The sequence below is a fragment of the Castor canadensis genome, chromosome 12, assembly GCF_047511655.1.
Source record: "Castor canadensis chromosome 12, mCasCan1.hap1v2, whole genome shotgun sequence".
NCBI lineage: Eukaryota > Metazoa > Chordata > Mammalia > Rodentia > Castoridae > Castor > Castor canadensis.
The window spans coordinates 116110941-116135967 of record NC_133397.1 but is presented as its reverse complement, the minus strand read 5'-3'; the positions used below and the strand labels follow the sequence as shown (position 1 = coordinate 116135967).

The window sequence follows — 25027 nt, the reverse complement described above, 5'->3', positions numbered from 1 at the left end:
TACTATATTCAAAGGCAAGGAAACAAGACAAGTATGATTTGCCTTCCTAAGCATGCCATTATGTTGAACTAGAAATGGTAGAACATCTGTAAAGATGACTTCCCTAGTCAATGAAAACTCGTCTCTGAGATTTGCCCTCGACCCTAAGACTCCAGGCCAATCTCAGTCTTGGGCTCCACCCTTTACCCATGGTGGCTCTGTGCTAACCCTAGCAGGAAGCAGCAGCCATGCCAACTGCAGTCTGTTACTCGGGGAGGATGTACTTCAGCAACTGGGAAGTCAGCTTTGATCTGAGTGGCTTCGAGCATAAGCTGAACTTAATATTTCTTTTGGCTACAGTGATCCATCAATGAATGTTGTTCATAATAGCAATATCAACAATAGCCTTCTAAAAATGTAGTATGATTTCAGGGAAGGGGAGGATATAGGAAAGGGTGTAGGAGGGTGACTATGGTGGAAATAATATGTACACATGTATGTAAAAGGAAAAATGAGACCTGTTGAAACTGTTCCAGGAATGTGGGGAGTAAGGATGGAGGGGGTGAATTTAACTATGATATATTGTAAGAACTTTTGTAAATGTCACAATGCACCCCCAGTACAAGAATAATAAAAAATAAATAAGATAAAACTTTAATATGATTTTAAATCACTTTATCAGGATTGTATCAAATATATAATAATCATTCTTTGGGAGAGAAATGTACCCAATATATAAAGTCAGCAACCATCCATTCTGACTTAATGGATTTTGCTGAAAATCTATTTTTCAGTACTTTATCCTTCTCTCTCCATGATAAATACCTCCCAAATTCCCTATCTGAACATATAAACTACATCTCTCATGTTGTAAAATTTTTTAAAATGTGTTGCCAAGAATATGTCTTGATGGTTATTCACATGAAGCCAGGTTACAAGAGTGCCATTTCTGAATAGTGCCACCAAAATATCCACATGCCAAAGCAAGATAATTTCTGATTCTTGACTCCATGGGTTTTATCTCTTTTCAGGGCTAAATAAACATTCATTTTCTAGCATGTTTTTAATTTTTCCAGTTCATTTTCTGATTTGTCATTTCTTGTGACAATTAAGTAAGGAAGATACATCATTAAATAATTGAAATAAGTGTTAATTTTATGAAATACCAGATTGTCTAAGCTCCAGCCAGTCTGTTAGTCTGGTTCTATCTAAAAATGTTTAAAGATTACTTTTAAAATACCCTGATGATCAGAATACTCTGTTAATTTGTACATGAAGTAGAAGAAAAAGGTTAATGGCTTCTTTACAACCTTAAAACATTATTGTATCTGTTGACATAATTAAATAAAGAGCATTGCTCTTAACCATATACTTTGATGTCTTCTTTATTGAAAGAAGTCATCTCTGATACAACTAAAAGTAAAATATAATTATTTCCCCCAAGTGATTTCAACTTCAAAGAAAATAGATATATATAACTTCTCTCTAAACATAACCAACAAAAAACGTTTAAATTACAATTCAGACCTGCAGAATACTTAGCTCTAAACTAAGGAAACGCCTTCCTTCTTCTGTCCCCTGGCTAGGTAAGAAAAGAACATTGCATTCTAGCTCAATGCCTTTCAGTTGGCTTCTTCTACATGCTGATTAACTTGTATGCAAAATTATTCTCCACATGTATCAGTCATTGTTTTTCCATGACAAATTATATTCTACTTTCTGCCCACATTTCTAACCTCTAGCTAATAGTCTGTGCACCCACACTCCTCCAAATTTAGCAATATCCCCAAACTTTACATAGTCAAAAGACGAATCATACATTTTACAGTCTGGGGTTCAGAAAAGTTAAATGACCTTCCTAAAGTCACCTAGCCAGTGAGTGGCTAACATAAGCACAAACCTGCCTGAGCCCAAAGCCCATTCTTATAATGAATAAACTAAACTATCTTCTTACATCTACATGACTCACTTTTTCCATTTTAATTATTATAATTATTAACACTTATAAATTGTATGTATTAATGTGTTTCACTGTGACTTATCCATCCATGTATGTATCATGCTTTGGTCATTCCTCCCTCCTTTCCATGCTCTTCCTTTCTCCCCTGGTCCTCTTCCCTTCCCTACTAATGCCTCTTTGACTTTCAGGTTTTTTTCAAATCTCCACATATGAGAGAAAAACATATGATACTTGCTTTTCTGAGTCTGGTTTAACATGATCACTTACAGGATTTCATTCTTTAGACTGAGTAAAGAAGTAGATACCTAAAGAATATAGTCCATTGGGTATACACACCATATTTTCATTTATCCATTGATTCACTAATTGGCACGTAGTCTGGTTCTATAGCTTGGCTATGTGAATAGTGCCACAGTAAACATGGGTATGCATGTTTATTGTATAGTGACATCATTTCCTTCAGTTATATTCTCGGGAGTGGGATAGCTGAATCATATGGTCAAACTCCAAATGGATGTTCATAGTGACAGCAACACAATTCTGGATTGCAGGATCAAGATTTGCACTCACACCTTTCTTCTGTCCCCAGTTCTGCTCCCGTGTGTGTGTGTGTGTGTGTGTGTGTGTGTGTGTGTGTGTGTGTGTGGTTTGACTAAGAGTATGTTTAGGACAAATAACGATGACTAAGAAACTCAATTCTGTTACTATATAATCTGGCACATGTTATGAGAGTTATATGACTTAAATGAGGTAAGAGGGACAAGGAAGGCTTCACATACAAGTGCAATGGTGTTGTGAAGGATGCAGAATATTCCAGGAAGAGGACAAAGAAGGGAGAATGACTATGCAATTCATTGTCCAAACCAGAGCTTTTTAAAAGAATAATTACAGTAGAATAAAAGGGCTTACACAAGTTCCATCCATGGTAAATCAGGAACATGGTCTTCCCTTCCAGGCAGAGAGGACTCCATTTGCCAATGTTTAAAAATCACACACTATGTTTCAAATGGGAACAGATAAAAGTTAAGAAGGTGAGAATGGCTGATGTACTTTCTATACAAAAATGAATATAGAATATTTAAGCCTATTGAAATCACCATTAGGAGACTAAGACAGAAAGGAGAAAAATGGAAGGGATGAAGAAATTTGGGATATAATACATACATATATGGAAATGTCATAATGAAACTCCTTGTATAACTATCTTAAGCAAACAAAAATGTCTTTTTTTCAAAAACAAAGGATAGGAAGGTAAAACAAGTCCTGTCTGGGAGTTGGTACCAGTGAGAGGGTGGAGGCTATAAGGAAAGGATGAAGGAGGGTGAATATGGTACAAATATTACGTGTTCATGTATGAAAATGGAAAATAGACCTGTTGAAACTATTCCAAGGTGGGGGGGAGGGTAAAAGAGAATGATGGAGATGATTTTAAAATTTATTATAAGCACTTTTGTAAATATCACAATGTACCCCTAACACAACAATATAATAAAAATAAAATAAAATTTAAAGAAAAAAAAGAAACAAACTTTTTAAACAAACCTATACCACATCTGTTTTATACAATGAGGTGGCAAGAGATAACTACTGGAGACACAACCAGTAAGTGTTTAAGAAGAATGGTGTTCTAGAATGACCTAGCACAGTCTACTTAGGAAGTTGTACCATCAAAAAGTACCTTCAATTCTGGTAGGAAAAAATAGTTGATATAGAGACTGCAAAAGTAAAGATATTCACTAGAGTTGAGGATAAAGAAAGATAAGACATCTAACTTATTGAAATTAAGTTCACTGGGAAAATCCGAACCAAAGAAGAAAGACTAACAGCTTCTAGCTATGGAAACTAGGACCTAGGATAATCCATGCACTTTCATTGTATTACTTACTTTTGATTTTATTATCTGACAGAGAGACTTCTTTATGGTTTGTGCTCTAGGGTTTTGCTCTGCCCAATATTTCACAATGTTTCTTTAATAAAACAAAGCTTCAGCTTTTTCTAAATTCAGTGCAACTGCTTAGGATTGGCATAAAATCACTGTAGTAGTAAAAAATGAATTATAAGTCAGATTTGTGTGCATGTTATCTGAATGCTAAAACATAGAGACACGATTTTTTTTGAGATATTATCTTACTATGTAGCCCAGGCTAGCTTCAAACTTACAATTCTCCTGCCTCAACCTCCCAAGTGTTGGGATCACTGCTATGCACCCACCATGCCTGGCTCTAATGCAACCATTTCTATATGATTTTTCTTCTAGGGACATAACTTGATATAACTGATTAGAATACTAATCAAATTGAAGTACATGTACTCAGGTATAGAAAATGCTTCTTGGTCTTCTTTTTTTCTGACCTTTTATTTAGCCTTCAAATAAATCTCACCATATCTAAATGCAAGAGATTCGTATTATGTTTAGGATCTAAACAATCACCATCACCTCTCACCACATTATTACCACATTCACCATACCTGTCTTGCTCAATACTGAACTAATAGTGTTTTATTTCCAGTGGCAAAAGAAAAAACTAAGAAAAAAAATAGATTGAGTTAAATTCTGTTAATTCCCTCAACTTCAGTCTTCTACCTTTAGTGTTCTTTGAGTTACTGTTATATACCTTGAATATAGCCTAATATAAGACACACACACACACACACACCCCAGATATATAGAGGAAAGAACTATGAACAAATCTGAGTACACATCAAAGGCTGTGTGGCTGAGCCAGCCTGCAATCCTAGGTACTAAGGAGGCAGAGATCAGCAGACTTCTGGTTCAAAGCCAGCCTGGGCAAATAGTTCATGAGACCCTAACTTGAAAAAACCATCACACACACAAAAAAAAGACCTGACAGAATTGCTCAAATGGTAGAGCACCTGCTGCAGATGATAAGCAATGTGAAATAGTTTCTTTACAAGTACACTTTAAATGGAAACCAGATGTTGACTGTGGTCACCTGTGCCTTCAAGGAAATTGAATTGACTGTAGCTCTTGCTCATGTTTTGGTGGTGAGAATCCAGTGCCTTCTCTAAGAAGCGTCTGGAACCTTGGATGTTAGGCTCTCACCTTGGATGTTAGGTCATTGTAGTCCCAGGTTCTGCTTCCCTAGCTTCTCATAGCTGTTTGTTTCCTCTTGGCTTCAAATTGACTTGCACAAGGAACTCAGGCCCTTCCTCTTAGTACCTCTTCACTTACCAGCTTCACGCATTAGGCCGCTGGGCTATCACTGGCTCTGTGTGAGACCTGGGCAATGCAGGGAAGAGGAACTTGGATCAATGCTGAATAATTTACAGCACCTTTTGCATTAAAACAAGTATGACTGTCTAATGGAATGGAGAGCAAAATTTACATATGGTAAAGGAATTCTGGGTGTGGTAGACTGGACACCTTCAGTGACTATAAGGAGGTAATTTAAGTTTTGTCACTAAGAATAGGCTCTCTAGTCAGACACGCTTGACTTCGTATCACTCACCCACTGGCTAGGGGACCTCAGGAAGCTCACTTAACTTTCTAAAACCTCAACTGTAAAATGCAGACAATGCTGTCCTCCCTGAAGGGTAGTAGTCTCATGAAGTTATTCATGTGAAGCATAATTTCAACAAGCAGTAAGCATTCACTAAATGCTGTTACAAAATGCAGAGAATAAAATAACAAATCGGTTAACTAATAGTTTAATATTAATTCCTAATTTATTAATTATTCCTAATATATTAACTTATTAATTCCTAATATTATTCCTAAGTTTATATAATTAGTAGCTCAGAATGGCATGCCACTGTGAGTAGAGTTATTATTAGGTAACCATTTAGCCCACGTTAGTCTTAGTTTCTCCTTTAAAAAAATGGGGATAAATGTATTTCCCTAACAGGACTGTTGTGTTAGGTGACATAATCTTTGAGAAATCTAAGTGACGTTGGTCCATATCATTCACTAAACATTGGCTGAGTGCTCATTATGTGTGAAACATTAAGTTAAACACAGTCTGAGTACAAGGCCAGATGCCAAAGATTCAAGTAGAAGACAGACAGAAGCCCTTCTCCCAAGGAATCCATAGTCCAAACAACAGACACAACCTTAAGAGTACACACAAACACAACCATCAATACTCTCCTCTTCACTCGCCTGCAACCTTCCCTCCTGATTCCCATGATATTCTCAGATTCTCTGCCTCCCTCTTTCCCCCAACTTCTCTGTCTCCGTCTCCTTGTCTCCCTGGCTCCCTCTCAGTATCTTTGATTTTGGCAATATTTGAGGATATTAATTGTTAAGAAAAAATACAAATAAAAAGAGTTACAAAATTAGTGGGGTATAGCCTACTCTGTATCTATATATAAACGCTGCAAAAAAATATACTAAACCAACGTGGATGCATTTAAAAGAACAGGCATGGGGGTTGAGGGTGGAGCTCAGTGGTAGATCACTCACTGAGTCGTCTGCAGAAGGCCAAGATAACCTTTTCTTGGCCCAGACTTCCTTCAGCCCCATAGCACTTTGAATGTCAGTATTAGGATTTCCCATGAGCCTGCCTGTATTGGGTTTAGCACTAAGCTAAGTTACATCTGGCTTCTAGTTTATGCCTAATACAAAAGATCAGCTAGATGGCCCCTGATGCAAACAGCTAGAATAGTTCAACCAAAATCAGAGTGCAAAAGTAAAAGATATACATACAGTAAAAGGCTTGGTCAGGCTGCTAAAGCTTAAGTGTCTTTCTACAATAAAAAGAATAAGCATGAGTCAGATGTTCAATACAGTCTGTTATCCTGTCACTGCACACGTTCATTTTGTGACTTGGTTTTAGCGCAAGAGTCTAAAATAACATTGAAAATTACTTTCTGTTAATACCTTGCTGCAATACCTTTTCTATAAATACATTAGCCAGATGTCACTTAGCTTAAATACTTTTTTAAAGTTTGATTTTTATATGTCTTGGGAAATACTTTTTCCAAATATACCCATCTCCAACTTTGTAATAAAAATCACACAGTAAAAATGTTAAAATAAAAGAAATATACTTTCACAGAGCCTCTGTATTCTAAGCAAGGTTATGTGAAACCTATTTTTGAAAGATTAAGTACTCAATATGGCATCATTCTTATGACAGCCAACATTTTTTTGTGTATGTGAACTAAACTGCTACATCCATTAATATCCCAACAAGATCACAAAATAAGAAAACCCCCATGAAATAAATGCCAGGACTCCCTCCATTCAAGGACAGCCATAATGATCTCCCATGGACACACTGGTTCCTGTAAAGGAGTCTGGAAGTGACAAAGTCACACAGGCCAGCCAGGGCACATGCAGCACTCTGCTTTGGGCTGCAACAGTCCCACTGCTCCCAATGCCCTCTCTCTAGAGCTCTCTTACAAATGGCTAAATTAGTTTCCATAATTTTCCAGAAATAGGATCTTCCTATTAGTAGCATATTAAGTGCTTATTAACTTTAGGTAAGTTCTCATGCAGGAACTACTCTGCAGAAAAATCTCAGCCAGTAAGTCTCACTGCATACAGTTTGATAAGTAGATTAAAAATGCAATTTTCTCTACTCTAAAAAGAAACAGTATAAGGAGAAAAGGTTAGAAATTTAAACATTTGGCACCAAATTATTAGGTACAATATCTTCTAATGACAGATTCCTTTCTGACGATGGAAAGTTTCAGTACAAGTTCTCAGAAATTTCAATTAAAGCAAGCTGAAATCTCATTATAAGGAAGTGAGACAAATGCCATTACCCAAGACATTTAATTACAATTATGTTTGGGAAAAAAATCGTTCCTAAATATTGGCAGACAGTCCTCAAAAAAGACAGAGAAGGGCTATGGCATAGCTCAAGGGGTAGAGCACTTGCCTAAGTTCATGGCTTGTAGTTCACACACACATACCACATGCCTATGTGCACACGTCAGAGAGAATCTAGTAATATTACTCTAAATTTAAAATGAGAAGTGCTTTCTTAATAATTTGTAATTTTTTAAAGCAGAACGTGTCAAATGCTATGGTATATTTTACCTATAAGCTACCAAAAAGTAACTGAAAGACATCTTAAATTTCAAATTATTTGTTCACTCTTTTATATCGTTATCAAATGTTATCCAATGAACACTTTCCCCAGACATACCCCTAATGACAGAGAATAAACTCATGGTCCTGGTGTTCCACTTGCCTGAAGGTATCCAGTCTACCACACCCAGAATTCCTTTACCATATGTAAATTTTGCTCTCCATTCCATTAGACAGTCATACTTGTTTTAATGCAAAAGGTGCTGTAAATTATTCAGCATTGATCCAAGTTCCTCTTCCCTGCATTGCCCAGGTCTCACACAGAGCCAGTGATAGCCCAGCGGCCTAATGCGTGAAGCTGGTAAGTGAAGAGGTACTAAGAGGAAGGGCCTGAGTTCCTTGTGCAAGTCAATTTGAAGCCAAGAGGAAACAAACAGCTATGAGAAGCTAGGGAAGCAGAACCTGGGACTACAATGACCTAACATCCAAGGTGAGAGCCTAACATCCAAGGTTCCAGACGCTTCTTAGAGAAGGCACTGGATTCTCACCACCAAAACATGAGCAAGAGCTACAGTCAATTCAATTTCCTTGAAGGCACAGGTGACCACGGTCAACATCTGGTTTCCATTTAAAGTGTACTTGTAAAGAAACTATTTCACATTGCTTATCATCTGCTATTGTAAAGAAAAACATGGGGAATTTGAAAACTAATTAGTAGAATGCTTATACAGGTCTTACCGTAAGTGTCAGGCACTATTCTAAACAATCTTATTCAATCCTTAAAACAATCCTTGAAGTATCTACCCTATTTTACAGATGAGAAAATAGGCAGAGAGAGGCTAAATACCGCCCAATGTCATAAAGCCAGTAAGTGGAGGGTCAGTGCTTCAAACCAAGGCAGCCTCTCTTTACAGCTACTGTTCTAAACTCCTTTCTGTATTTACAGATTACCTAATGACACAGAGAAGAAAAGTTTATGCGACTGGCCACTTCACTGACTTCTGTATATTTCTGAAAGATTCATAATAATAAAAAAAAAGCATTATTTTTATTTTATTAAGTGGTAATCCCATCCCAAACTGTATTCTTGCTCAAAAATCAATTTAAAAAATTTTGCATACTTTTATAGAACTTGAAATTGTTTATCTAACAAATACAAATCACACAGTAATAGGAAAACTGTGCCTAGGTAGCTCACGGGAATCCGTCCGTGACTGATTGAGCAGTAACACCAGGGAACTGCTGATGTATAAAGTGACAGCAGAAATTGCCCAATGAAGGTCCACATTTTGTTCAGGAAATTCCACAACTCTCCCCCCTCCCCAGAGGAACTGCCACACACTTACTTCTATGCCCCTGGCACATACAGGATTCTTATTCCACCAGAAAAACCCAGACACATAATGTCCAATTTAGGAAGCAGGGAGCCATTTTTATAAAATATTGGTAGGCAACCTGCATTAGGCAAACATACTGGACACAAATCAAATGTTAAAAAGGAATCAGTTGATAAAGTTCTCCACTTAGAGCCTTTACTTTGAGCAAGTCCTTAATAACTAGCCATTAGAAGAAGACAAGAATGTGGAGTGCCCCCTCCCAACCCCACTCCACCAAGAACCACCCATCTTAAAGTATCTTCAGGATCATCGCTGTCCTCATTCATCAAATTAACTGCACAGCAGCCAGTACTGTCCACTTGATATCTAAAATGCCATGTATATCCTCTGTATTTAGTGTACTGCTTTTATCCTTCAATGTTAATGCATTAAAAAAAAACTTTACATAAAGACTTGAAGGTGTTGACTCACAAATTTGCTCTCCCAGAATCCATGTTTACTACAAAGTCCTGTATTTCCCCAGCCACAAAATCTCCTAACACACGAAACCTAATTATAACCCAAGCCTACTCTACTAAGATCTGCACGGTTGGAGGTGTACACTCCATATGCTGCTTACAATTTTATGTTTCAAAATAATGGCATTCCACTGTTAGTCAGGGATACAATGTCTGTAAAAATTGTGCTTGCAGGAATGTCACATTACATTTAACATAGCTCCTCATAGCTATGGCCCTTTCTTCATGTTATGTACTACAAGGGAATCTGAAAAACATCTGCAACTCAATCTATAACAGGCCAACTGTGGAACTAAATGGTTTGACTCTTAAAATTTCGCACCAATAACTGATAAGATCTTCAAAAAAAAAATCCCTTCCCGGAAATAGACAGGAAAGGAACTCTACCACGTGAACCATAGTACACAGCACTCAACATATAAACTGGTAAGAAAAATAGACTCTTGTCCAAAGACAGCTACACTCTACTGTAAGACTTGCATCAGAATACAGGGGACCCAGCCCAAGAAGGGGGCCCAGTGACAACTGTCCCTAAATACTGACACCCAAAGCAACTGCCACTGAAAATTTCCAAGGGCAGAAACTAGGGTCGTCTTTCCATTTCTGTCACCTAGAGAGATATAACAATAAATATAGCTGAATAAACTAAGGTAGTAAGTACCTTTCACTAGTTCACCTACTGCATAGAAAAAGATGACTGTGTCTTTAAAAAAAATCAGCTCTTCCCTGCAGAGAAAACTGAAAGAGCAGAGAAAAGGTGAACAGAAGCAGCTATCAAAAGCAACAGGGATGCAAAGGCACACAGAAAGCTGAGAATTCTGGGGAAAAGCGGAAAGGGGGGATGGCAGGAAGACAGGCTGGAGAGGAGCTACCCATGCAGCCATGGTTCTAGTTAAGCTCAGAAGCCATCTATCCTATAGGACAGCCTCCAGTACCACATCTTGCATACCCATCCTGCCATGGCACTGTAGCTCAGTAAGAGTATAAAATGGTGATTACTCAGAACTGCATACCTGACTTCACAATGGTACATCCTCAGTGTCTATCTGGCATTCTAAGATTATACCCTTCCATTGATGGTGTTAGGATCAATCCTCTCTGTTGAAATGAAGGTGATAGCAGCCATCAAGACATGCTATGTGATTTTATTTCTGACTTTCCTTACCTTATTTCCCACCCTGGTCAATAAAATCTGAAGTCTCTTAAACACTAGTGTGTGCCACATCTCAGGCATTTTTTTATTACATGATAAAAAGAGTTAAAATCTGAATAAGCAAATCCTTACCTAACTTGAAAACTATTTGGTAGAATCTTTTATGCTCCAATGATTTTAGATAAAACCGTTTTCGTTATTCTTTGAAGCAAAAGAATGTCATTATAATTTGAATCCATAGGTAAAATAACTGACATTGGGAAGTTAACCACACAGGAAAGCAGATCAACACTGGGCCCCTGTAACATGTGTGTCCATAAACATCTGTGTATACATGTGTGGAAATACATAATAAATTCAACAATAGTGAAGTAGTGAAACTTCATCTTATTTCTACTTTCTTTATAAGTAAAAATACTGTCATAAGCAGAAGTACTCTTCTTCTACAAGTACAAAAAATGAAGTAATTTTTACCACTGAAAAAAATACACACATGAGAAAGTAGAACCCGCCATCAATACTCCACGAAGACACAGTGAGTTTCTACCACTTCTGAGTGAAGGAAGCATAAGCTTCCTATCCTGTGCACCAATCCTACAGACATGGGCCTCTTTACAAGTGCTCTATTTAATGTAACAGTTTACATTATTAACCTAAAGATGACTTTTCCAAACTAAAGCTTTCAACCTCTACGGTCCCCGCAGGGCAAGAGGAAGCATCCAGGAGATTGCTGTTACTAGTTTTATTACAATTAACAGACACTTCCCAGCACTAAGAGTTTTGCTGGTATTTAAAATACATTTCCCATAAAATATGCAAGTAAAATGTTCATGTAAGAGATCATCTATTATACATGAATATAGGAAACAAAACACCTTTTAAACTATTCTCAACAGTGGAGTTCAACTGAGAAACAAATTATTTTAAGTAATAGGAAGAACTTTCATCTCAAAAGAACAAATGAACATTTCAGTCTAAGACAGGGATACACAGAGGTCATCTGTCAACTGACAGCCTCTAAGCACTGGGAATGTAGAAGTGAAGTAGGTGCCATGCCTTTCCTGGAGAAGCTCACTACCTATCAAGGAAATAAGAACACGAGTGTGAGTTCAGTCAGAGAGTTCAAGTCTATGATGGAGATGAGAAAAGTATGTACAGTACAGACATTATTCTCAAAGGCCACAGAGAATAAAATGGTGTCTCCCTAGAGGGTAAAATTAGAAAAGTTTCCTAGAGGACTTGATTTTTCAGTGCAATTATTTCCTACAAATGAATTATGATTGCTCTTTCTTCTATTCAGCACCCAAAGTATATAAAAGGGTGTCAAGTGTACAGTCATGCAGATGTATTAGTAGAGAACCTGGGATGAGCCAATAATAGGAAGTAGTCATCTAATACCTCAATCACTGCACATCAAAGAAATAGTCCTCCACGCTCAATGCCCTTAGCCCACTGGAGGAGAAACACAGAACAAATCATCACAATACAATGTGAGAAGTGCCATTAGGGGTCATCCATGGCTATGGAGGCACAGATGATAGCACAGTGAACTTTAAGTTCAGAAGGCTTAAAAAACATGCAAACATGTATGAACTCTGTAGGACTGGAGGGAGTTGACTCACGAAACTTTCTATCAGGATTGAACAAGCTCCTTTACAGCGTTACCTTAGGATCCTATGAAATAGGTATTTTTTCCATTTTCTAAGTGAGATACATGTGGTTAGAGAGGTGAAGTAACTTGCCTAAGCCAAACTAATAATTACTGATGACATTAGGTTTTGAAGGTAGATCAAAACTCTTACTGGGCTGCTTGGTCTTTGATCTGCATCTTGACTGGCTAGATCTTTAGTTTCTGAAACTTGATATCCTCAAGAATCTCCTGACTTCTCTGACTATACTTTCTCAAGAAAGGTTCTATTTCTTTTATATAGAAAAAATACTATGAGCCATACTACATACAGCACACTTGTTATAGATGAACTGGCATTTGTCACTCAACGCTACACTGGAAACATTGCAAAATAAAACTCATCACGATAGTTTCAATAATTTGAAACCGTTTTGAAGAACAGATATCTCTTTGACCACCTGGTATACAAGCTGCAATAATAACGTCCTGAAAATTAACAGGGTATGTGAAGTGAAGTGAAAACATATTACAGTATAATCACAAAGTAGAGTCACAGTACAGTCTATAGTCACATGTTATGTGGAAATTATCAGTATGCTCCTACCATTGCAAACAAATTTGAATATTTTTCTCTACATTATTTTGATAAATGCCTGTATTAAAGGTTGGAAGATATCAATGTAGTACCTACAAGTTGTTTGGGAGTCTTCAACTATTAATAAAGATGATAAACGTTCTCTCCTGCATGCAAAATGAAATATTATACCTTAAAAGTCCAGATTTTGAGAGAGCCATAACAGGTCAGACCCACATAAGCAGTGTGGTTGATATTTGACTTTCCTTAATTTCCTATGGACATTTCATGAACAAAGACTCGCTCAGGCAACAAGTTATAACATCACCATGGGGAGTTTGTGGTCTCTGTGATCATTCCAGAATGATCATTACACAGTACCACATACGTGTGTAGTTTGCTGTCCCAAAAAAAGAGCCTGCAGGTTCTTTCTCAACTCAATCTTATGTTGTTAATGAATGCCTTTCTCTGCCCTGTTGTTTTATGTAAATAAGGTTTTTATGAAGCCATCTGCCTATGGCAGAGACTCAGTAATAACTGTGTCACCCACTTATACATAAAACCAAACAATTGGCAATAAGAGATAGGCAACGTCACATTTACTAATGATTACTAGACTATAAATGTAAATCAAACCACCAGGGGAAAATATGGCTATAAAAGCCAAATATATGACAAGGTTAGGTAATTTATACTATAGTGCTGGGCACCTGCTGTAGTCATAGCATTGTAGCTGGTAAGTTATCACAGAACATGCTGAAGCAAGTAATTTCCAGTCTTTGTGACCTACTATTTAAAATCCTTGATTTCTGGTTCCCAAATTATACAGCAAAGCACACGGGAACACCACAGCAAGCTTATACGGACATTGCAGGATATTTTAGATTTTCAAGAAACTGCAAGAATTCTTAGCTTCTGTCAGACACCACACAAGGTGTCAGCTGGAATTAACATGGAGCTCCAACAAGAGCTCACACTACATTCCTCTCAATGACGTATCTTTGTGAAGCTGGATGTTAGCAGCTGTGTGATTTACAAATACAGTACGATAATGGATATGGAAGAGAAAACAGTGGTGTGGTGGTGTGTAATATGCTTCAAGATGTGATAAACTACATAGCACCCAACAGGCACACACACACCCCAGTAATAACTGTGGTATTTAAGAATTAAATAAAAATATTTCCCTTCAATTTATGTGTATTTTTTTTCAAAGCACTATGTTGTTATGACATAAATATTTATTAAGTTGCTTAGAACTAACTACAAAAAAAAAGTTTGCTATTGTGGTGGTGATTTTCGTTTAGGGGTGAAATGGGAAAAAAAAAAGTCAGAGATACTAACTGTGCTGTAAACCAATAAAGTTTAAGAACCACGGCAATAATTCCAATCCTCCTAGCCCATGTACAGGACAGGCAGAGGGCATCCAGAGGTTTTTACTGGTTTTCTGTGCTACTTCTAAAGTGATTTAATGTACAGTATGATTTCACATTATCAGTGTAATAGATGGAGAGGTACTGTTACCGTACATTTTCCCCACTATTTAAACTGTGCTTTAGAAAGATACTTTTTTTTTTTTTTGCAGTGCTGGGGCTTGAACTCAGGGTCTTGTGCTTGCTAGGTGGGTACTCTACTACTTGAGCCACTCCATCAGTCATTTTTCCCACTCTTACATTGACTTTGTTCATGCATTATCCTGTGTCATTTGTCAAAATACTGTAAGTGCTTTTGTAAGCAGTTGTATAATGTTTGTTTCACATTTGGGAATAAGACTGATTTATTTCCTGTTTATTTTCTGGTTTTTTGAGGGGAGGCGGTCCTGAGGTTTGAACTCAGGCCCACCTGCTTGCTATGCCAGACCCAAAGCCTTCCTATTCCTTCACTGTTGCCACACCTACAGCTACTGTGAGATAATTTTACATGTGGGCTTTCTGGGTGAATTTTCTTTATAGTATGCATTTAATCTGTAAGCAGATTGTATGAGTTTATCTTGTATTCTACACACTTTACAATGATCTGAGGTCTTACACATTTAAACTTTCAAAAAAATGTTTAAAACAATTATGCCACATATAACACCACCTGCCTCGAGGCCGTAAATCTTAGGCTGTACCTCACAGCTAGAGAGAGCATGTGCACTCACGTGGGCAGTAAGAGGTTTATGACACTAAAGAAATTTTTGTAAAAACACCTTAGTGACGTATTTATGGAATCTCATGAAAGAAGACAAGCTGCTTATATATGTCCACACCCATCCATGCCTGCCATACTGAATAGAGAACTTAATAACTTCCCGGCCATGGGTACCAATGCTACTGTACTCAGAGATAGATTCCCATGGCTAACCTAGCTGGGTTATTGCTAGTCTCTGGGAAAACTGCAAAGGCAAAACTTAATAAGACGCTCTGGCAGTGTGAGACAGCCTTAACTATCCTGGTCAAGCTGGAGGTGCACCTCCCTCCTTCTCAACCAACAGATGAGAGAGTAGGGAAAGAAAACTCAAAGTCAAGACATGGAACTATGTTGTTGAAAAAATGGTAGCAGGTTATTTTTTTAAAATGAACAGTTGATTTGTAAGAAAAAGTATCTTTGGACTTTCAGAAATAAATGAGTTTAGAAAAGCAAAATTCACATGTCCTCAGAATCTATACCTCCACTTGTGTAAATAAGTTAATTTGCCTCATCTCCCACACTGAGGCCTTGACATCATTCTTGACCCCTTGCTCTTAATCACACCCAATCCAACCCTTTCCATTTAGCTCAAAGTACACATTTGCTTTCCATCCCTATTCACTCATTTCCCTGCAGCTGCATACATGTATATGAAGCACATCTTTAATCTGAAATCTGAAATGTTACAAAATTAAACTTTTTGAGCAAGATTTCTCATTCTGGGCATCTGGATTAGTAAAGTCTATGCAAATATCTTCAAATATCCCAAAATAAAAAAGAAAACCTCTGGTCTCAAGCATTTCCAATAATGGATACTCAACCTGTATCTATCCCCTACTTTCCTTATTGGTCTGTCTGCTCCTAATTCCTCAGATAACCTATCTTACCCAGAACCTGTTCTATACCTTTCTGCCATATATCACCTTCCTCTTCCTTCTTCATCAAAAACCAAGTCCAGTGAGAGCTTATGGAGTTGTCTCCATGCACAGACCCTGAGTAAGCACTAACCAAATGTTCCTTGACACAAGTCATAAAAGGCACCTGTCTTTTCTTCCTCAAGAGAGGTGCTTTATTTCCACTTGCTACAAAATTGAGTTAATAAGTAATAGAAACTCAGGTTGGCAAGTGCCGTTTTACTGCTAGGTGCTGAGCTATTATTCTAAATAAATACATGTGTATGAGGTGATTGAATGATAGCCAGAGGTGTAGTACCAAACATACATAGCAGTAATGTCGTGGGATGGAGGTGTGGCTCAAGCAGTAGTGCACCTGCTTAGCAGGCACGCAGCCCTGAGTTCAAACCCTAGTTATCCCCACCCAAAAAAAAGTGATGTTATCATCTTCTCGGTTCTTTCCCAGCAGCAACCCATTACCCACAGTATCCAAAAGAAATAAAATCACCAATGACCTCGCAACCTCCATATCGGATGGCTGAATTTTTCATTTCTTATTTACTGCTGTGTGATTCTGCACTATAACCATTCTCTTTTTCCATGGTCTTCAGTATGCTTTCTCCTGGATTTCTTCCTACCCCTCTGACTACAGTGTAAAATTTCACTTGCCGCTTCCTGCCTTTTTGTTTTTTAATGTCATTCCTTGGGGTTCCAGCCTTGACCTTCCTTTTCATCAGAGATACAACCTCAGTTATGACTTCAATGGCTCCCAAATGAGCCCACATGTCTCAACTGGACTGTCTACTGACGCTTCCCGTTATAACTTTCCTATAACCTGCCCTATATTCTATGTGAATATGAAATCCAAATCCAGAAGCAGACAGCATGTCCCCATCACCCAAAAAACAAAAAGGTCATCTTTCCTGACATAACCTTAGTCAATGGAGTTACTATTACTGAAGTCTCCTATTCTAGAAAGATCAGAGTCATGCCAACGTCACTTATATACTGAAATATACGAGTATCTACTGTGTACCCAGGTGATGTTCCAGGTACCTGGGAGATATCAGAGAACTAAAAATGACAAGAAGAAAATTTTTCCTGCTATCATGAAACTTTCTCTTTTTGGGAAAGGAAAAGCAGACAATGAACTTATTAATTAAATGTACTAACTAAAAATGTATTACAGTTGATATTTTTGAAGTGCTACAGATGATAATATGAAGAAATGGAAATTGCTATTAATATTGGGTTGTCAAGGTAAGCCTCAATCATGGAGGTGGCGTTTGAGCCAAAGACTGCAGTGAGGGACTTAACCACATGATAATCTGGAGGGATGAGCATTGAGACAGAAGAGTAGCTACTGCAAAGGCCTTAATGGAGGAACCTGCCTGATATATTCAAGGAACATCAAGGATCCAGAGTGGCTGGATAGACAAATTACCTACCTGCACAAAATTCATGAACATATACTGCTGTATATTTATATGTACTTGTTCTTTCTAGATTTTATGTCCTGAGTAGATCCCCAACTGTATTGGAACAATACAATTGGGACAATGCTTCCCCAATACCAACAAAATGCCCTATACACAGCATGCCCATAGTAACTGTTCACTGAGGTGACTGCTAAACACTTCTGACATTAAGAAAACTGAGAACACTTTTTATACATGAAAGTTTGTCCTGATAACCAGATTGCAATCCACTGAGCACAATGATATAGGAAATACCTTAAAAGGCACATTTACAAAGCACATCAATTTTTCAGGTTGTTCGATTTTATGAAACAGTTCAATATTTCATTCATATATTTCAGTTTTACCACAATTTTGGTTTCTAAGATACAAATCTTTAATCTTCCTAAATAAAGCCATTTCTTTTTTTTAAAAAAAAAAAAGGAGAAATAAAGTATTCCATTCCAGAAAGGAAATGTTAAAGATAAATGTAATAAAACAAATTCAAAGTCAAGCAGGGGTTCCCATGTAAACACAAAATAACAGTAGTATTTGTACAGCTGGCTCTACACACAAGGGGAGAGGATGATAAATAAGTTCAGAAGAAAAAAGGGACCCCACAGAATGCTGAGATTCCCAAAGGGTTGTTCTGATATCAACAAAGAAAATCTCATCTGTTGGAAGACATGCATCATTTTCATAGCAATACGGATGAAATCCTTACTAGTAGATCTACTGATGATCTCCCGGAAAGGGGTTTCCAGAAACCCATGTTCATCATAACCACTCCAGAAAGGCAGAAAGTTAGGAAATGTAATCATAAGCCACAATTAAGCTCAGGCTTCTTAATCACAGGATGGCTTCCCAGGTCTTATTTCCTTGCTGCTAGAAACAGCCCGTCAGGGACACATGTCAGCGTGAGCTGAGAGTGAGATGGCAAGGAGGGAGTCTGAACACCAGCACCCAGACTCAGGACTCGTAAGAAGTGGCTTGTTTGTTTAATGATCCCAAAAGAAAGGAAGAAAAGGAGGAAGAGAAAAAAGGGAAAAAAGACAGAAAGACCTAAATATGTGGCATGGTGTCTGTCTATGGAGCTGCTACAAGTATTTCTCACCACATTCCTGAAGACAGCCTCGGTAATATTACAGAGGGAATTACTGTAATCAGAATTTAAAACTGCCACTTACATTACAAACATCCTACAGGATGCCACTTTCATAAAACAGGTAACACATGCATTTAGAGGTATTTGTTGCAAAATCTGACATCTAGCAAAGCCCACAGTATAAGTCTGAGGTTCCATTCCATAAGTAAATATGGGAAAGAAAAAAACAAAACACTAAAGGAGGCTGTCAATGTTATCCTCTACCTCAGGGGAGGCTTATCCTGCTATTCAGAACTAACTGATGCTTATTTTCTGATTAATGCTATTTAGACCAAATACTACCTGAAATGTGTGAGTTCACTCCTAAGAATTATAATCAACTTTCCCAATTCCCTAATGTAAAGACTAATTGACTTTGCTGTAATTAAGAAAATAATTTCTCTTATTTTGTTGATGCAAGTGACAGAGAAGACTCTTAATCTTTAATATTCTTAAAGATTATTCTATCATTTCTTTTCTTACCTAAAAGTGTTTTCCCTCTGTAGCTTAAACAATCCTTCTGCCCTTTCCCAGTACTCAAATGAGCAAATAATGGGCTGTGTTGGCATCAACATACCCTCCTCACACACCCAACTTCAAGACTGTATCATTTATCCAAAACGATGAGTCAAAAATGTCAATGTTATTTTCAGGGTGCCAAAAGAATTCACAGTTAGAAGAGACTGGGTGCTCACTCTTTATAATTAGTATTTGTAAGAAATCTTTGTGAATTGTAGACTTCACATGTAAGTCACAAATGGAAAACTTATCATCATCATCCCAATCAAACAGAATCCCACAACTAGCTCTACCATCTCAAAACCTTCACCCACCCTATTTCTCCTGGGCAGAACAGCAAACGTGGGCAGGTTTTCTTCTCTACAAGGAAGCAAGACACAGAACACCACCACTCGACTCTGAGTGCCAAGGTGGATCAGAAACCACATATACAACTACTTAGCTTCTTTTGAGATTTCCTGTGTGCTTTGGGTGGATTATCTAGGCAGATATTCACAGTAACTTATGTGGAAGACATGGAAAATTTTATCCATTTTACAGATAAGGACACCACACAACTGGCCCAAGACCACCTAGTTTTAGCAATGAGACTGGGATTTGAAATTTAGCAATCTGACTCTATTTGCAACTTTGTTTTTGCTGTTGCTTTTAACAGAAAGTCAAGCTAAAAAGGCACACCACATAATTCTTAATCTCACAGCACTCTACCATTTAATTTTACTTCCTATCTCTGCCCCACAAATTCTCAGAGGCCACTGCTTGCCACGGACAAAATGACTAGGGCCCAAAACGAGCTATTTGGGGCCCTATCAAAATATCAAAGGCTTAAAAAAATTGTTGAAATGTAGTATCTTAAAATTAGAAAAAAAAAATCCAAAAAGTTAAGTTTTGCCTAGATGTCACAACTGTCGAGGAAGTAAGGACAAGTGCTCAATTTAGTACTTATTAAGGTTTAATTATATTTGAAAACAATTTCTAAGTTAGACCATTCTTACTCTAAAAGAATCCCCACATACACCTAATAACTATAAAGTATAGCCAACTATAAATTAAGTGTGTTACTTACAGCCTAATAATTTCAAGATCAAAATTATGTGTAAATTCATTCACAGTTTTATAACAGAATGAGGTTCAACAGGAAGCAGGAGGAAAAGGTCAAGGGCTTGATTTGGGGTGAGACTCTAAATGCAAAAGGGTCTAGGTGCTAAAACTGCCCCAGGACAACTTTCTGGTATCTGGTTACCTGAGCTAAGAAATGGAAGTAGGCAAAAAGAATCTGAGAAGAAGCAAAATACATGTCAAAGAGGCCACTGCCACACCATCTGAGGCGGTTATTGTATTTTATGGAATTTTACCTGAGGAAAAAAAGTAAGAACACATCCAAAGACTTAGCCACAAGGATCTCAAGCAATCATTGATGTAACAGCAAAAAGTTGGAAACAATCTGAATTTTCTAGCATCTTGTGATTGCTTATGAAATCCATAATGAAATTCTAAGGAAGTATTTTAACAAATGTTGATTAAATACTAAGAGGTGAGCAGCCTACCAAAAAATATGAATATATTTCCTTTCAGCAAAACAGAAAAAGAAAAACATAATTTATATGGATAACAGAGTTGAGAAAGATAGACGTTATACTAAAGTAACAGATAAAAGCAAATTCCCAAACAACATATATCTATGGTCTTGATTGAATGTAAAGTTGTAAGGTGTGTGTGTGTGTGTGTGTGTGTGCGCGCACACGTGGAATTTGGAAGGATATTACCTGTTGACAAGACTTATCAAACGTCATCCCTATTCTTTCAAGCTGTTTCACAGTGGCTGAAGACTAGGCATTTCCCATAGAATGATCTTCTTTTAGGCCCTCATTTAAAGATACTTGTGTTAGAGAAGAATGGAGAAAAGGAGCAATATTCGCTCCAGCGGTGTACAGGTAAAGTGGGGGCAGATGTGTGGCTTCTCAGGAAAACTACCGCAAGCCTCCCTTTGGAACTATAGGTAGCTAGGATCAGAGGTAGCAGCTCCCTGTGAGTCCAGGCTTTCTGATTTCCCCAAAGCAGTATCAGTTACTGCCAATCTTCTCCCAGTTAAGCCTCTTCCTTCCAGGATACTTCCAGAGGCTCTTAGTTTAAGCTATAAAAGGAAATAACGATCTCTAGGGGGTGAAACTGAAAATGACCTTTTTCTTGTTGTTTGCATTTTCTGGCTTTTTAAAATATAAACATGTTGCATTTTAACATGAGAGGAGGGTGGGGGGGGTTCAACAGTTATATTTTTGCTTATCACTTTATTTCCTCTCCAGGCCTTTGGTAAGCACTAAATTACACATGCTTTGCTTAAATGATTTTAACAACTTTGGTTATCTGTTTTCCATGCTAAAAAGAAAAAGAAAAGAAAATACAATAATAGGAGTGAGAGGTTACAGCTGGAAGGAAAGGACTCAGAAAATGTAGTTTGATTTTTTTTTTTTTTTTTTACAAGGCTGGCCATAGGGGCTCACACCTGTAATCACAGCTATGCAGGAGATGGAGGTAGGAAGTTGCAGTCCAGGGCAAAAGTGGGAGACCCTATCTGAAAAAATAACTAAAGCACAAAGGGCTAGAGGTGTGGTTCAAGTGATAGAGCACTTGCCTAGCAAGCCTGATGCAGCACCCCAATACTGCCAAAGGACCACCACATCTTCTGTACCCCAGCCCCAAATATGCAGTTCTCTGGAAGTAGTGTAGAGAACTTCTGTACATATCTGGACAAAATAACAAATACGTGTGATACACAAGTCTAACAACTGATATTCACAGAAATTACTCTAGCCATTTTCTTACTCACCCCCCACATTCCAAATCAGTTCAAGATTATTTGAAGAATGAAACTAAGCAGAGGCAGACATCAATGGAGGTCAAATTGATGCTACAACCCACAATTTTTATGCTTATTACTGATAGCACTTATTGAGCAATTACTGTGTGCAGGCACTACACTAAGCGCATTGCATGCATTCTTCATCTAATCCTTACAACAACTCTACAAGGAAAACGTGACTACCCTCATTTTTACAGATAAGGAAATGAACCTGAAGAGGTTTAGTGGAATGCTGAAGATTACACAGCTATGAAGTGGTGTCGATGGAATTCATATCCAGCTTTATCTAATTCTAAAACTTTACCAATACCTAAGCTAAACTTTTCCATATACAGATATGAACAGAAGCAAAAGTAAATACCTCTTCTGGGACATCAGTTATTAAAACAGTTGTAGGAGCATAAATATTTAAGGCCCCTCTCCCGGATGCTAGGGGCACCTTATGTTTTCCACTCCAGGAAGGAAGTTTTCAGACCACCTTTCAGAATCGAGTGAGTCAACCTACATTAAATGTTATATGCTATTTCTTCTCTCTAAGCTCCATGTTTGGAAGCCTATGTCAACACTGAGGCAGAGAGCTGACAGTAAAAAAGTCAGAATTAAAATATCTGAAGGTCACAGTAGGGCCCCGATTCCAGAAAACAGTCAAACTTGATTCAATATATTGTGTTTAATTGCAATAAAATTTAAAATACATAATACTAATAATAGGTTTTTATCTTAAATTAAAATTAAAATGTCACTCTTTAAAGGATAAACTTGAGTCATTTTCTTAGCCAGACTGACTGTTCTGCCTCAAACAAGTAAAAAGTTGCTTACAAAGCTGCAGGAATGGCTCAAGTGGTAGAATGCCTATCTAGCAAGCATGATGCCCCAAGTTCAAACCCCAGTACTGTCAAAAAAAACAAAAAGAAAAAGAAGAAAGAAAGAATATATTTTTAAAAAGATACATTGTTTATTTTCTGAAAACTAAAGAAGGTTCCCTTCTCCTCCCACCTTCTACAACACAAATAGAACTCATCACAATTAGCTAAGATAGGGAGTTTTTTTTTTAAACTGTTTCCTTTTCCCTTTTTAAAAGTAATATGAGCTGAGTTTATTAAAGCTGGAAAATACAAAGAAGCATAAATGATAAAAAAAAAATGCCTGGAATCTTATGAACATTAGCATACATATCTGGGTATTATATTCCTCCAGCTTTTTTTCTTGTGAGCTATGTATAAAATATAAGCTTAACACAAGTAGCTTGTAGACAAAGAAGTAATGAGTTGAATGCAGGAAGAAAAATATCAAAACGATGGTAGGTTGCCCATGTAGCAATACACAATAGAATAAAAATGCTACGCCCACCAACATGAGTGTAGGCAAAATAAATTCTGAATACACTACAGCAGGATTCTTAACCTCCTCTGAACCTGTTGAAATCATTTTTAATCCTCAAATAATTGAGAGAAGCACAATGTAAATCAAGCCATTTAAAGCTACATTTGCTTTCTTTGTTGTATTTTAAATTGTTCTATTTGTGTAACAGGACACTGCAGACATAGCTGTTGGAGGCAAAAAAACAAACGTGATACTATTATCAGCTAGGTGAGAATCAGTGTTCATCAGATTGGCCAAGTGAGAATGAAACAGATTCTGGTATAAACGGTCAACCAACTGCAATGCAATATCAGGGAGGCTATAAAATTAAGCCCTCTCAGCCTGAGATCAACCACTCTTGCCTGCAAATTTAACACAGACAAACCCTTTATTTAGATTCCCCTGCCCTTCAATGATATTATCTAAATAAATTTACTGCAAACATCACTGATTTAGACCAAAATGTTGGTAAAATGATTCAAGCAATACAGTAGTAAGATGAAGCAGCTTGGCTGGCCTAAACAACTTGGAAATTCAAAAGAAGGTAAATACCAAATGAGCTTTTTTTTTTTTTTAATTATTTTCCTATGAAGAATGAAAGTTTTGGGAGACCTGCACAAAATACAGAAAACATACCTAAAACTATTATTCTCTTTAAAAGCAAATTATTGCACACACATACACACACACACACACACACAAACCTAACATAGAAATAACAATTTCAAACACAAATTAATTCTTTCAAAAAAGAATTCATTAATTAAAAATATTTTAAAATCTGTTCCTTTTTTGTTTTATAATTTTGGGTTAACAACCTCAGATAATCTCAGGCTTTCAAAACACATTTTTTAAAATACCACCTGGAGCAAATAGTGACTTATACTTAACGTTTGTCCACACTTTACCTCCTGATTTCTTAAAAGATCTTGAAAAATAAAATCCCAACAGCATGTGTTGAGAGTGGCCAGAAACTCAAGATTCTGGCCTGTGAAGACGAATGTAGAGAGAAGAGTCAAGGTATGCTCTCATCTATGTGGTTACCAACCAATCCTGCCAGCTTCTCTCTCTCTACTCTCTATTTTCTGCATTCTCACATCACTAATATCAAACACCACAGAAGTTAGACCTAATTTTTTTATAGTATAAAATAATTTTATTAGGATATATTCATTATACGTGGGAGAACTGATAGTGACAATTCCAATTAGGCTTATATTGTATACTGGTTAGGTCACCCCCACCATCTCTCCCCCTTGACCTCCTCCTTGTCCCACTCAAAGCAATTGCAAGAGGTTTCTTTCTTCCATTTCATTTAAGTATATGAAGTCCATCAACCATATACCTTCACCTTAATCTCCTTCATTTACTCTCCCTTTCCACTAGTTAAACCTCCCCCCGACACACACACACACACACACACACACACACACACACAGAGAGTACCTATTTTACAGTCCTGTCTTTCATT

At 37.3% G+C, this 25027-nt stretch overlaps 1 protein-coding gene across 3 annotated transcripts in view; it reads right to left on the bottom strand.

Moving 5' to 3' along the window:
- The window catches only part of Vav3 (vav guanine nucleotide exchange factor 3), a 341328-nt gene that overhangs the window by 272490 nt on the left and 43811 nt on the right, over positions 1-25027 (bottom strand). Inside the window, exon 2 of one of the 3 annotated variants that reach the window (XM_074050866.1) lies at positions 5004-5180. The exons of the other annotated variants lie outside the window; for them this stretch is intronic. The gene's annotated coding sequence lies outside the window, so the exon portion shown is untranslated. The remainder of the gene's footprint in view (positions 1-5003; positions 5181-25027) is intronic. 3 annotated transcript variants of the gene reach the window in all.